General features: G+C 34.8%; 1 long non-coding RNA gene across 1 annotated transcript; it reads right to left on the minus strand.

Moving 5' to 3' along the window:
- Window positions 1-340: 340 nt before the first annotated feature.
- LOC110883695 lies at window positions 341-775 on the minus strand. The gene is made up of 2 exons (XR_002560568.2): window positions 717-775; window positions 341-638 (listed from the first exon to the last, which is right to left on the minus strand). It is a non-coding gene; the product is annotated as an uncharacterized LOC110883695 (long non-coding RNA).
- Window positions 776-15,365: the final 14,590 nt, after the last annotated feature.

Raw genomic sequence — 15,365 nt, forward strand, 5'->3', positions numbered from 1 at the left:
AGTTGTAGGACCCGTGTGAACACACAGTTAGGTTTAATAAAGATCGAAATCAAACACTAAAAAACAGATTATAAAATATCATTTAAATTGTTTGCGTTTAGTTACATATCTTTATAAGACAATGTTAAAGACAATATGTGTTAGGACATAAAAATTTCATTACTATCTTACGAAAAAATTATTAGTTCAGGTTTGACATAGAAATAAGCTAAGTAATTGATATTATGTTGTCTAAATTAATAGGAAATTAATAGTAATCAATAGAAAATTAATAGTAATTGATAATATGACTGGTTTTCTTTAATTTGGTTATCTAGTAATAAATAGGAAATTAATCAAATTTATAATAAATCATGTGATCCAACAGTACTAATGTAATGTAATGTAACAAACATTCACTCGATCCTTGTTTCGCACTTTCACCTCAGAGTATCAAAGCTAGATTAACAAATAACAAACAACACAAAATCTAGAAAACAAAAGAATGAATCGGTGTAACTTCGTTATCGCTATCCGACGGTGTGTTGTTTGCAACCCTTTGGACCAAAGTGTTGTGAGTCGCGCCTAACAATCTTTCTACACAAGTAACAGTAGTGGCTTTGACAAGCCCAGCAAAATATGTGATTGTTGTTCCCAACCTGACCGGCCACAAAACAAAAATCGTTAACTTCCCGAAAACTGTAACCACTCAACAATGTTTTTGAATGTTGACTGACCTTGACATTGATCTGACCACATTGAGGGCATGTATGACCATGATCACCAAATAGCTGAACTTGAACCTAGTCTAATAAAAACCCATTTTAGACAATAAATCCAATCGCTCTCTCCTACCATGACAACAACATCAGGCATAAGTCATAAGTAAAGCTACAATACATTCAGAAACAAAGGTACTCTGTCTCTGTTTCAAGCCAATAATTGACTGACCTTAAAACCGTAACTACAAGTGGCGTTGAATTCCTTGATCTTAATACCCAACCTACATGAAATTGACAATTACTATCCCGTAAGTTTCAAACCACAGCAAAAATCATCCATAACAACCTAAGTGTCGAGATGAATTAAGGAAAACCGTTACCTGAGATGTAAACGGAAAGAATATGATGGCTCAATGGTGGTTTCCGGATGATCTAATGTCGACGTTAGGGTAACATGATTCCATTGGATAAGAAATCCAATAAAACATACAAAGAACAGAACGCCTCCAATCTTCTTGCTTTGTTTATGGTTTGCTGTCATTAGGTGCATTAATGATTAGATATTGGTTCTTCATAGTTGCTTAAGTATAATTATAAGCTTATTAACGAATGAGACCATATTAATTTAAAATTTAACCTTATGATGTGGAAGAGGCAATATTCGTCTAGTCTAAAACATAAGGCACCCTTGAACATGGGTCATAGGCCAAATCAAACACTAAAAAACAGATTATATCCCTGCATGAAAAACAAAATCGATAAATTTTATTCACAAAATATCTTGCTGTCCATTGAATCTCTATTGGCCTAAATCACATAAAATAGCAAGACTTAGTCACATCCTTAGAGCCCTAATTTTATTCACATGAGACCCCCATCTATAAATCAGTATGAATACTACAGCTACCCAATATTACCTCTTCGTAGATCTGACTCTTCAACTCTGTATGTTGAAGACAATAGTAGAAGACAACAAGATCTCCGTAAATTTTCAGGCTCAGAGTTTACAAAATAGTGAAAGCACCATGGCTGCAAGGGAGGTTGCAGATAAAGATCTACCATCCTTCAACCCTGCCAACCAAAACTATTTTTTCAAAACCAAAGTGAAACTTTTTTTTTACTAATTTACTATTTTTTTAAACCGCTTTAAGCTCGCTTTTTTTTGCACTTCTCGCCTGGTATCACATAATTTAGGATATCCAAATACCATCATCTGCTTCTCATTAATAACAAGTGAAACTATTTTTTCCATTATATTTACTAAGTATCACATAATCACTTTTAAAATGTGCATCTCAAACGCCCCTACACTCGTTTAAGCTTAAACAGTTACCATTGTCGCTTCTCCAACCCGAAACACTGCCAACATCCTCTTCTTACCAAATCTATACATGTCAAGAAAGCGATATATTAAACGAAACTAAAAATAACGAGTAAAAAGAATAATTACATAAATAACTCCTAATAGCATTACTAATCAATACAAGACATGAAAAAATAAATAAAATAACAGTACCTCGGTAGCAACATCACGTGCAGTGTGTCTAATTCACCAAGATCTGTTGGTAAAACCACCATAGCCACACGACCACCTGTAAAACAAAACACAGGAATCGGGTCCAAACGTCACTTTATGTGATAGATTTACAAAAGAAAAATTGAAAAACTTACCGGCGTCATCAAATACAGCTAAAAAGGCATCTTAGACTAACACTTAGCTCCATTTTATTGTATAGATGTGACAACGATTATACACGATCTCTTTTCAAAACCTTAATCACCAACACAGCGTCGGCGAAGGCCATTCATGGTGAACTTGCAAAACATTTGCATTGTCAGAATGCCAGGCTCAGATTGTGCATAAAGATGACAACACCATGGCTGCAAGAGAGGTTGCATGAACAACTGTCATCCTACAACCTTGCCATGCCATGATGCTATCTTCATTCAATTTTTAGTCAGATCTACAAAATCATCATAGCCTCATCTTGAAAGGACAAGAAAAATACACTTTGAATTCATTTTTTTCATCATGACAGTCAACACTAAATGATCTACTAAACTAATACTTATCATCAATTTACGGTTCTCAGATACACATAAAAAAAACCATTTAATATCCAATAATGCAAAACTTGATATTAAACTAACTGTAAAAAACACAATTGGGTACAAATCTAACAATTATATATTTTTGATAATGCCAACTTTCTAACAACTCTAGAATACTACAAATTATAGTTTATAAATTTGATTTTGATACAAGTGATGTGTATGATATTGGTTTCGGTTAGTTCACCACTTTGATTGTATGTATCAAAGTGGAAATTGTTCTTCACACACAAAATGACCTTAAAATGAAAAAAGAATGAAGGGTTTTTTTTTTTTTTGAAATTTTTTAATCTACTGGAGTATAATGATTAATTTACAAAATATAAAAAAAAAGTTTCATGATTTTACACTACTACAGTAATTAGATAATTACTCTACTACACAATATTTTCTTTTAGATTCTGAGACTAATATAGGTGCTTAATAAGATAGAAAAAAAATTCTGCTTTACATTTTACTTTAAATCAATATATATATGTAGGGCTGACAATAGATATCTGTATAATACACGATTAGACTTGTTTACTGAAAAAGTACACAACATGATTTTTTTTCTTTTTAAAAGTAAATATAATTATGAGGTTAGGATCCATCAACTTTGCTTCTTGGTACATAAAACGTAAAACTGTGTTATAAACATGCGATATAAAGCAGTTAAACGAGTTGTATTCATGTTTAATACTTGTGTTACACGCGTCGTTAGAGACCTATTAAACCCGATAAGACACGATTTATACAATAACTTTACTCTATACAATAAAAAATAGTCTAATGGAAAAACTATATTTTGTTTGCGGTAACTTTCTATTATTTTTTTCGTTTCTTATTATATCATATATTTCCTTTCTATTATATTCTTCATTTTATAATATCTGCATTCTATGATTATTCATTTAGTTTTCTATACACCCTTACTTTTCTATGTAGATTAGAAGTACAAGTAGGCTATTAAATTATTATTATTAGAACTTGATTAATATTTTATAGTTCTTCTTTTGAGTTATATTTTATTAATATTGCGTTAGGATTGGGAGGGAACGTGAAATGTGAAAGGAGGAAAAGGTAAGTCCAAAAAATATCCTTTTATGGTACAAAAACCACTTACATGTTTTAGCTCCTTTTTTGACAATATCTAAACATTGACTTTCTTTTCTTTTATACTTTCATCATATCTCTTATAAAATTGCATTATGTTTTACCGGTACCTTTATTTTTTGTCGGGTATTGGGTCAATAAATTACTAAATTTGCCTCCTTGGTTTACAAAAAGATTATCTTTTATGCATGAAGATGAGCGGAGAGGACTATTGTTCAGGGTCGAATATTTCTAAGAACACGTTATTTTAAAAAAAAAAACTCTGATATGAATATGTAAAAATAAATAAATAAATAAATAAATAGGGTATACCCATACAAACACCAATATAGGCACACTTACAAAACTATTTTTGTTGTTTAGATTAGTTATTAGCTCATTAGCATTAGGTTTAGACCTTTAGTGAGACTAATACCCAATTTCGTTAAGGCCTAAGGGCACGTTTTTTTCGAGCTCGAACATGGTACATGAATTATCAGGACCGGCTTTTATGCATGAGAACGCAAATTTCATTGCATAAAACTTATTATAGATGGCTAACAAATCGTATTCAGCTGAATTCGAAACATTTGGATGGGCATGTTTGCTATGAGATCAGTTACTTAGGTATGAATATATGATATTAGTTTTTATAAATTTTTACGAACATAGAATTAGGTGATAACTGCCAATTACCCACATTAAAATCAAATATGGGGAATTAGTCTGTAATAATCTCAACTAGAGGTTATGGCCCATTGCCAGTCTCACCTTTGAATATTCCTCACGCCAGTCCCACCTTTCACCTATTTTTGCTCCACCGGTCCGCAGTTAAAATAACTTAACGCAGTTAAGTTTTTTTTTCCGAATTATAAACTGACGTATTAGGGCTTTTGATCAGAACGAGGATACGAGTCTATTGATGTAAAACTTACCTCGAAACGGTGCTCCAAACGACTTGATTTTTGTTAATTGGAAGTTTAAACACCTGAATTGAAACACCGTTTTCATTGTTTGGAGCGCAATTTCAAGGTAAGTTTACATCATTCGACTCGTATCCTCGTTCTGAACAAAATCCCTAAAACGTCAGCTTGTAATTCAGAATAAAACTTAACTCCGTTAAGTTTCTTTAACTGAGGGCCGGTGGAGGAAAAATAAGTGAAAGGTGGGACTTACATGAGGAATATTCAAAGGTGGGACTGGCAACGGCCAATGACGTCTAGTTGGGATTATTACAGTTCAATTCCCCAATATAGTAATATAACTAATAATCCGTTCTCATAAAATCTCACTCAAAACATGGGTGTCGGCGTGCATGTTTTGTTGTCGGAAACCCTTATTTTGTCATTAGATACCGATGTTTACACGAATATCAATAAAGTTAAAAATTATAAAGCGGGATTTCTTCTATCCAATCTTACCTATCGGCCAGGTAATCTTCATTTATAGTTGTACACCATGATTACAATGCTACTTTCACTCATCTTCTTCATTTTGTTACCTCGAGCCCTATGGTTATAATCATACAATTTATACAAGCGTTTTCGATAGTATTCGGACATATGACATGATTTCGTCAAACCTAAAAACAAACATCTGACGATAAAATATTGGAGTCAGCGCCTATTGTAACACCTCAAATTTTTGTGTCCAATAATGTGTTAACACGTGTCATTTGTTTACACGTGGCATTGATATTAAATAAAGGACTACTTTTGACAAACCTTGAAAGTATATAAATTCGAGGGTTATAAAAGTCAACAAGGGTAAATATACTGTATAGTAACCCTAAATAATGCTTGTACCTTCAAACGAATAAATCATAGATCGTACGGAAGCGAAACGCGGAAGAAAGTGAGAGATTACGAGCTACAGGGGTTAACTGTGTCAACATGTTTAATATTACCTCTGAGTGACCCTTTAACGTTCCCAAGGCTTCGTAACAATATTATACGCTCACTAGAATATACTGTATAAATTCCGCGAAGTTCCGTCTTAAAACGAGAGAGTTATACTCAAAATTCGTATGAGAAGGGTTAAAAGCGTCAACAGTGAAAGTTAAGGCTTTCCAAATAATTAATAAACTAACCGGGGACTTTATAAATGCGGGTGAATAACACGAGGCCCCTATCGGTAAATAACCGAGGGCCAAACCGCAAAGTTACCCCTTCAAACCCGAAAGGTCAGGTAAATCATTACGAAAGATTTCGTTATTAATTACCAGGATTTCGTAATCATTTCAAAAGATTTTAAAAATCTGAAAAACAGGCCCCACGCGACCCGCATTGCATTTGTGGTTAAGTTGAGGCGGGCCGCGAGCCTCCTCTATTACGCGTCTGTTATTTAAATCCCAGGCGACCCGCATTAAAATGGCATGGAACTTCCATGCGGGTCGCGTAAAGTGCCCAGATGCAGAAACTTTGTAGTTTCTTGCCTTTTGGAGCATTTGAACGACCAAACATCAATCAATAAGGCATGGGTGCCCCCTACTCGACCCATACACCTTAGGGACACCTGCCCATGATCCATGATCAAATGTAGGCTGAGTTGTGATGATCTTGAGGTCCTTTGAGCACTATAAATAGCAATGTTGAGGTTACAACATTCACACAACTCAAACACTTCCATCTGATCATTCCAAGAGCTCCCTAGCATTCTCTTCTGTTCCATAATCAAGATACAACTTCTGTAAGTCGTTCACAACCATTTTGGTCATACATTTCTATAGTTTTAGCTTAGAAACTCAACCGTCGTAACTAACGGTTGTCATTACAATATCTTGCAAATGGTTCAGTCTTATGACGAATCAAAAGTGGTTATGAGTTGGTATTTATGTGGGTAATAAACCTCTAAAAAGGTTCCCCCTGATCACCACTCTAACTATGTCAAATATCGAGTCAAACGTGCGGTTAAAAAGTCAACAGAAAGCTATTTTAGCGATTTATGCATAATCTGTAATGTATATGTTATGAAACCTGTTTTGACACTTGTAAAACATGATATTAAGTATATAAACTTACTTGCGCTCGTTTGAATCGATCATTTGCTATATTGACCCGGTTCGGAGCCGAATGTCGCAAAAGTTTGACTTTTGTTTTGACTTCAGTTCTGACCCGTTTTAATGAGGTATAGATATACCTTAGGACTCTCTTAGGACCAAGTTACATGATGGTATAAACCTCTGTGATCGGTTCATGAGTTATCCGAGTCTTTGGCGCATTTCCGTTAATCGCCTAAAAGTTGACCGTAACGCCACTTTAAAAATAAAACGAGCATTTCGGACACGTGAACGGACCAGAACCTTGCTTATTAAATTATAAGCATGTCCTTAAAGTTTCACGTCAATCCGAGGTCTAGAATGAGAGTTATGCTAAATGGCGCAATTAAAGTAAACTTTAGTAATTAACGGCGCAATTAGCATAACACCTATCTAAACCAAGATTTCGTCACCAAAACTTTTACCCACTGTATTAAAATAATATTTTGGGAATTTTAAAGATTTTTAATAATTTTTACCTCGCTCATAACCTACGGTTATGGCTACGGTTCGGTAAATACCGAATATGCCCTTTTCGGCCAAAACATGAGTTCTACAAGGTCTTTTGACCCGATTCCAGTTGCTACTGGTTTTAAATAATAAATAAAGTATTTTAAGCTTTATAAGCTGTTCGGAAAACTCAGATTTCCTGTAGAACTCGAAAAGCCCTTTTAAAGCCTCTAAAATGACCGAAAAGCCCCTACGGGGCATAATATTAACTTAAACTCGTTACGGGCGTCACGGAAGGTATCCTACTGATACCACAACCCATTTAAGGCATATTGACTTAGGAAATAAGCGTACGACTCTCATGGTTAACCGTTTCGCCTATTGCGCGCACGGTTCGGCTTATGAAACTAGTTTTCATAATTTAGCCGATACGGGTCAAATAATATCATTTGAACCCCAAAATCCAGAGTGTGAACCATTAACCCATATAAAACAAGTCTCTGAACTTGTTGGGACAGAATCACACTCCATTCTCGGTTTTCGCCTTTTCGCGCGATTAAACCATATCTATATATATCGGAACCAACCGGTCTAGGCTACGGCCATTATAACGACTCGTTAGGATTCTAAGAGGTTAATTAAAACCTTCGTTCCAGATTAGGAGCCCCAGTAAAAGCTATCGGTGATTTAATCCAATTAAGGAAATATACTTGCAAAGGTAAATACTTTAACTTATTTCCCCTATATGGGCTTGGGTTACTGTATATTAATACCGCTTGATTGAGCATTGTATTCTTCCATCGCTTAGGTGGTTAATTAAATAATATGATCGGCTCATTTAAACAGTTTTGTTTCTTATAAGCCTTTGGGGGGTTTAATGACCGTTGTCCCGGATATCCTTGGCATCATTTTACGAAATGGCCACGACCATCGACATCCCGGTGTAGGCGTACACCCGGTATATAGTGTCGACATTAAATTAAAAGACGTAGCCGTTGGTTTTTATACTACGGTTTTACGCAAACGTGGTGTGTCTATAAATCTTTAACCCGGCACGACCCGGGCTACTGAACGCATAAAAGAACATGTAAAACGTTCACAAGATTTTATTATAATTCTCCCAAGTTATAAAAGAGTTTGTGCCTTGTGCATTCAAATCAATTTTAATAAACATTTTCAAATGTGTCAGTTGAATGTATTTACCAGTGTAAACTGACGTATTTTCCCCAAAAAGATTAAGTGCAGGTACTAGACGAAATTGGCTGGTATTAGCTGCCTAAGCATCACGAATAGTCTCGCAAACTCGATGCCGTATCTGAATGAACAATATTTATTTATTTTGATCCACTGTGGATATATTCAACTTCTGTAATACATTTGATATTACAACCAGAGGTTGAAGTTTATATATTTATCTTAAGCTTCCGCTGTGCATTATATAATTGTGTGGTTTGACTATATTGTTGCCAACATCGTCACGGTAATCCCCCACCGGGCCCACCGGTGAGACACGTGGAAATCGGGGTGTGACACCTATGTTTGAAGGGGTATTTTGTGAAAGTTTAAAGTCAAAGGGACATTTTGAGGAAACATGTGGTCAAAAGAGACATTTAAGAAAAGAATATCCATTATTAAAAATTGTCTTGTATTTATGTGTTTTTGTATCTATAATTGTAATTGATGGTGGCAATAACGCTGACAGTTGATGGACTTCAATGTAATCGAGTTTTCTTATGGAACTCGTGGTTCTCCATCAATATTAACTTGTGTTTTAATCATGGCATTTTGAATGAGGATGTGGATCACCTCCTGGTGGTTGTATTGTGGCTAGATCGGTTTGGTGGCAACTGTGCGTGTGGTTCAAAGTGCCAATTCCTACCAACTTTAGTTCAATAAGTAACATGTTGGTTTTCGTCGTTGCTATGGCCATCCTAAAAGACAGAAGGAAGATCGTTCAAGCTATTTTTTGGACACATGTTGGTGTATTTGAAAGAGCATGAACGACAAACAATTCATCAATAAAACGTCTTTAATAGTGAAGTTGGTGGAGGGCATCAAGGAGGTGTCTTTGTTATGGGTTACCAATCGCTCAAAATTTTGTAATATAGATTGGAATACGTGGTGTTATTTTGATTTTGAACATACCTTTGTACGATTCCTTTGTTTCTAGCGGAAAACCGAAATAACAAAACCCTAACTGAAATAACAGAAAAATCAACCGAAACAAAAACCGACGGTTCGGTTTTTGGATTTTTAATAATCAAAAGTTTCGGTTCGGTTTTTGGATAACCATTTTCAATAACTGAAAATAACCGAACGGATAAGTTATAATAGTAGGACAAATCCATATATTTTTATGTTTAAGTTTAAGTTGTTTAAGTGTTTAACCCATGCTACTAAAAATTATTAATTTTATTCTTGACTGTTAAATATTTATAATAAGAGCATTAACATGTTTATTTATCATTGAAATGATTTATCCATTGTTTATAAGAAATAACAAAATTTAACATAAAAATTAAATGGTTTTCAAAATATTATAAGAGAAAACGTATTAATAAAAACTTTGGATGAACATTAAAATAAATTGGAAAGTTAGCTTGATTTGAACAATATTAATTAAAAAGACTAAATATATTAACTTAAATGTAAACATTTAAGAAATATTCTCAAACTTTGAATTACAGTTTTTATTTTCTAATCTTACGTAATTTGTTTTAAAAACCGGAAAAACAAATTGAACCGTTGTTAAAACTGAAACCGAAAAACCGAAACTGTCACACCCCGATATTTCCATATATTTTCCGGTGGGCCCGGTGGGGAGTATCGTGACGTAGTTGATATCATCATAGACAATTAACACAATTATAGCACAACGGAAGGCTTGGAAGTTTAATTGCTATTACAATCCATAGTGTCCGAAAGTTCAAAACAAAAGAATATACAGACTGATTGTAATAGAGATCCACAGGTGGACCATAAAATCAATACATAAAACTGAGTTTAACAGACTTCAAGCATCTAAGGATTTGCAAGCTCCTCTTATTTGACACCAAGTAGCTCCAGCCTAGTTTCGAGAGGTACCTGTCACTTAGTCATTGGAAAATACGTCAGTTTTCACTGATAAATACAATTAACTGACTCATTTGAAAACAGTTTATGAAAATTGATTTAGGGGCACAAGGCACAAAACCTTTTATAACTTGGGACAATCTTTAATAAAATCTTGTATATAGATTTACATGTTTGTCATACAATTGGGGCCGGTTTGGAAGCCGGTCATGATTAACCGACTTACCACTTATAAAACCCACAAAGGAGTTATCCCCAACATGTGGGTTATTTAATATTTAGCATTTTGCATCTGTCAGGTGTATGCCTACACCCCGGGCATAGGTCGTGACCATTAATAACTTTAATGAGCGGAGGATATCCAGGACGCGATCGTTAACCCCCAATGTTTATGTCATCAAACAAAACAGATTAAAACGGGTTATGCAGATTTATTAAATCACAATCCGATTAAATGATCTCATACCCAACCAAGTGGTAATAATTTACCGTATCCCAAGCCCGTATAACGGAAAATAAGTTAAAGGTATTTACTTGAGCTAATGTGCAAGAAAATGCTACTCAGCCGTATATTCTTAAGACCTTATGCAAATATCTTCTACTGAAGCTACTTAATCTGTAATGAAGGTTTTATTAACCTATTAGGATACTAACGGGTCTTATTTAAGTCAAAGACTTAGACCGGTTAGTTAAAAAGATGTTTTATGGTTCGAAACGCTAGATTAAGCGGAGACCGGAATGGAATGTGATTTAGACCCGAAAAGTTTGATTACTTGTATAATATGGGTAAACCAAACACATTCTGGATTTTGAAGTTTAGATGATAAGGTTAAACCCGTTTCGGCTAATTCATGCAAACTAGGTACATAAACCGGATCGAACGCATATAAGCATAACGGGTAACCAAATGAACCATATACAAGTCCCATATATTATTATGCTTAAAATATGTTAAGACATCAGTAAGATGTTAACATATATGCCTAAAAACAATTTAAAACTGAATTAAGCCCCGTAAGGGCATTTTGTCATTTTAAGATTTATAAAAGAGGTTTAAAAGTAAACTGATGTTCTGGTAAAAAACATTCTGTAAAAATATTTCTTTTATGATGTTATAACAGTAGGATATCATACATATGTGTGGTTTATCATTTATGGCTAAACTATGCCCTGAAAGGGCATTTTGGTCATTTCACATATGCTTTTAAGGTCATAATTGGAAGTCTGAGTTCATGACTTATACCTACTGTAAAAATATTAAAAACTCTTTCTAAATTCAGTAGGTAACAAGTCTTGGGTGCTAAATATGGTTTTAAACCATATTATGCACCTAATTAGCGTAAAAGTCGATAATTGACGATATTTGCAAGTTTTATGAAATTCAGAGATTTTGACCAGCCTTGGATGGTCAAAATATTTTATTTTTCATATTAGATCAGTAGGAAAAGGTTTTGCATGTTAATCATATATAAAACACATTTTATTTGCAAAAAAAGGCATTATCGTCAATTATAGAATTTATACAAGAACTCAATGTTAAGGTCAGTATCTAACCCATCATTCCAAAAATTCTTAAAAATGATATCATAACAGTAGGTTAAGAGTTTTGTGTCAAAATTTATGTTTAAATACGATTTATGCATTAAAGGGTAATTTAGTCTTTATAAAAGCTAAATTTACGATAATTTGCATAACATCAATTTGAGACCAGAAAATAGTGTCAAAATATTTTAGACATGTTTATAAATCAGTACCTAACTTATTTATATGTTCATATTTTCAAAAATCTTATTTTTAGACCATAAGGGCATATTGGTCAATATTAAGCATAATAACGGAAACATGCATAGAATTCAGAATTTCCAAATGACCATGTAATATAACCTCAGAGAGTTATACTACAACATTATATAGTCACTATGGAAGCTTAAAACATAGAAGAATTAAGCTTAATCGGGTCAGAACTGAAAGTCAAAGCAAAAGTCAAGCTTTTGTGACTTTCGGTTGTGAACCGAGACTAGACTTAGAATTGTCGGGTTGAACATGTTTAGACATGTTCTAATAATATTTACCAATCATTAAAGTGGCAAAACATGATTTATATCCTCTACATTATCAGATTATGTTTTTATTTAAAAATCTGACTAGTTTGACTTTTTATTTAATTACTTTGACCCGACAATTAACTAAGTAAACGTGATAATTAGGAGATGCCCTTTCAAGGGATTAACACCTACCTAATTATGATCACGTAGCCATATTCGCCTCGAACAATGGCTGGACCATTTAGGTCTAAACTGAAGGTCAAAGCCGTTTTGCGGTAACTTTGACTTTCGGTCTTCTAAATAAACAAAACTAAAATAAGGTGGCTAAGGACACTTACAAAGGGTCCTAGCTTTGAACTTTGAACTAGAAAGAGCTTACTTTTGTATCAGGAATCTCAAGAACTGCTCAAGGAAGTTAAGCAAGTGAGAAGATGGAAATTTTTGAATGAGCAAAGAATGAGGCTGCATCAAGCCCCTATTTATAGTTGAAGGAGCTTGTCTAGGATCAATCCATATGTTCTAAGGTGCTCTAGGATGTCCCCAAGTGTCCAAGAGGTTTTTAAAAACCGTTAACAAGCTGCTGGTATCGAATTCAGAGTGTAGAGCTGGTTTGTGTGGGGAGCCAGGCTGTATGCTGGCAGCTGTCCAGACGCGCTGAAAAATGGTCTCGCCTGCGACACGCGCCAGGTGCAGGCGGGTCCGCCGCGACACACGGGGCAGATCAATTTCAAAACTTGTTTTATTATTTTCAAGTTTAGTCCCTGCACTTTTGTAACTTCCATTTCTTTCATTTCCAGCACTAGGGGCCCATCACATTAGGTTTTAAATATTCTTGGAAGTATAATCAAGTACCGTTAAGCTCTGAGTTCGTTTAAAATGTCTCTCGGGAGTAGAATTATCATATTGACACTTTCAACCCCTCTTCTTGGAATTTGCAGATTTAATCATATAATGGTACCAGAACCTCGTGAATTCATTATCAGATATTCTTGAGAGTATAATCAAACATTATGAAGCCTCAGGTTTGTTAAAAGGTCACTCAGAGGTAAGAATTAACATGTTGACACGTTTAGCCCCTTTGTCTTGTAAACTTTCAATTTCTTTCACAAACGACTTCTTACGTCTGATAATTTACTCGTTCAAGAATACGAACATTGTGTGAGGTCATTCAGAGGCCTAAGTTTAGCATGTTGACACTTTTAGTCCCTCCGCATACATCTTTTCACTGTTTGTCAACTTTAGTCATTCTAACTCAAACTTTTACATTTTTAGGGTTTAGGACACGTGTCTTTACATAATTGGACACGATTTTACGAGGTGTTACAGAAACTGAACAGTTTTCAAAATCTGAAAACCTAACCAAACCGTGCACACCCCTACAAATTACAGTAATGATTGTACAAACTCCCCCTCAGCCTGATCACACAACTTTTCTGTTCGTACAAAAGGAATGATAAGTGATGAAATAGATCTCTAACACATGAGATCTATTTATATAAGTACGAAAGGTCTTTTTGCAATCAGCTGACATCACATCTGATAGTGAAATGCAACATTTCTAAAAAAAAACCATTCCAATGAGTGGCTACCCGTTTTACAACAAATCAAATTTTTCATATCATTGAATTGAACACATTAACGATCATATACATATAAGGCTGGTGGGTGTGGATGTGGTCCATCACTTGGTGATGGACCACCATGTAAGCGGCCACGTCATCGGGGGCCATCACGTCACCCAAGTGATGGGCCTGGGGTGTGGGTGATGAGTCTCCCTTTTTTAAACTTTTTTAAATAATATTTAATATATATAATTAAATTAAATACTAAAATTTAAAATAAAGCTTACATTGCATTAAAAAATAAAATCTAAATTTAATAACATAAACAAAAGTCGTCATTGGGGTCGTTGTGTGCGAAGTTCCAAATGTAGTCCACCAAGTCTGTTTGAAGGTTTTGATGTATGTACTTGTTATGTAACGAGAAAACGTTTAAATCTTGTTCTTCGCTTACAGAAAGATAATTCTCGTTAATTGCATTTTCGTCGTACTCACAAATCGCTTTACCTTCGTCTTCTAGGATCATGTTATGCAACAAGATGCAAGCATACATACAATATCGAATTTTTTTTGGTTCTAATGCACATGCTAAGTTTTCAATGATGTGCCATCATTGTTGTAGAACACCAAAACATCGTTCATTGTCCTTTCTCGTCGCCTATTGATACTTGGCAAATTTCATTCTTTTTTCGTCTGACGGGTGCAAATAGTTTTAACAATTATAGAGTATGATGGGTATATTCGGTCAACAAGATAATACCCGCGCCTGTATTCCACCCCCGAAACCGTAAACGTGGTATCTGGATCGGTTCCTTTTATGACATCATTGAAGACCTCTAACTGATTGATGACGTTAATGTCGTTATTCGAACCAGGAACACCAAAGAAATCATGTCAAATCCATAGATCTTGTGACACAACAACCTCTAATATTATTGTTGGATGTCCATGATCGCCTCGCGTAAGTTGACCTCGCCATGCGTTAGGGTAATTCCTCCGTAGCCAGTGCATGCAATTAATGCTTTTAAGCATTCCTGGAAAACCATGCATTGCTTCGTGGAATTGATACAATTTTTGGATGTAATTGGCGTTTGTTTTCGCAAATATTTCTTGCTATATAGTTTCACCACACATTTGCGAAACTTGTACATACATTCTTGTGCAATTCTTTCGGACATCTTTAAATACTCGTCACACGTATCGGTTGTCGTCCCGTACGCTAGTTGGCGAATTGCCGTTGTGCATTTATGTAAGGTGGTGAACCTCCTTTTGCCTCTAGTATCAAATGGGGTAAAAACTCGACACGTCATCGGTT

This window comes from Helianthus annuus, chromosome 12 (assembly GCF_002127325.2).
Source record: "Helianthus annuus cultivar XRQ/B chromosome 12, HanXRQr2.0-SUNRISE, whole genome shotgun sequence".
NCBI classification, from domain to species: Eukaryota; Viridiplantae; Streptophyta; class Magnoliopsida; order Asterales; family Asteraceae; genus Helianthus; species Helianthus annuus.